This window comes from Lathyrus oleraceus, chromosome 7, assembly GCF_024323335.1.
Source record: "Lathyrus oleraceus cultivar Zhongwan6 chromosome 7, CAAS_Psat_ZW6_1.0, whole genome shotgun sequence".
In the NCBI taxonomy this organism is placed as follows: domain Eukaryota; kingdom Viridiplantae; phylum Streptophyta; class Magnoliopsida; order Fabales; family Fabaceae; genus Lathyrus; species Lathyrus oleraceus.
This window is the reverse complement of record NC_066585.1, coordinates 528,339,751-528,340,606: the sequence shown is the minus strand read 5'-3', so window position 1 is coordinate 528,340,606 and position 856 is coordinate 528,339,751.

Genomic DNA, 856 nt, shown 5'->3' with positions numbered 1-856 from the left:
TCACTGTGTGTGGAGAAGAAGAATATATTGTCAGTAGTGTGCAGGCCTTCAGATACGTCGAGATGGATGGTGAATTCTTTGAGACCCCTTCTCAGTCATTTGAAGTAGTTCCTCCGACTAATCCTGTCCTTAAGCCAACTTCCTGTGTGCCCAAGGTTATTAGTGCTCCTCCTGCCATGATTTCTCTGAAAGATGCTCAAGCCGTGGTTGAAAACGGTGGCCGTACTGGTTGGGGTCAACTGATCAACGTACCATACAAGTCCGACAAGTCTGGTCTGGGATTTAACTCTGAAAAGATGGTCAAAGATCAAATTAATGTTGTAGAAGATGCTGATAGCGATTGCGATCTGGATAGCTGGATTTTCCCAACAATTGGTGATGGACTCAATAATTGGAAGGCTGAAGACACTATCCCGATTTCCTTTAGTCAGGAGTAATTGTTATTGTCTGTTTTAGTGTTGCAATTTTTTTAATTTTTACAATTGAACTTCTTAAAGCATTGTGTCTATGCCCGGGGCACAATAGCTAATTTGTTAAGGGTTTTGTCATTTTCATAAGCATATTCACATTCAATAAATCAATGGAATTTTTGCATTCAAATATTGCGCTCTTTATCTTTCCTGTCATCTTCCGAAAAAGCTATGTTTTCTTACACACACTCACGTAACGAATTGCAGATCCATACCCACTCTGGATCCTGTTGATAATAGTTCTACTACTGTTCATTATGACTTTGAAAATCCGATCTACCAAGCCGAGGATGGAAGTGAGGAAGATTGTGAAGTACCTGGAGAACTTGCCAGACTGGTACTGCAAGAAGAGAAGACTATACAGCCGCATGAAGAGTCAATCGAAA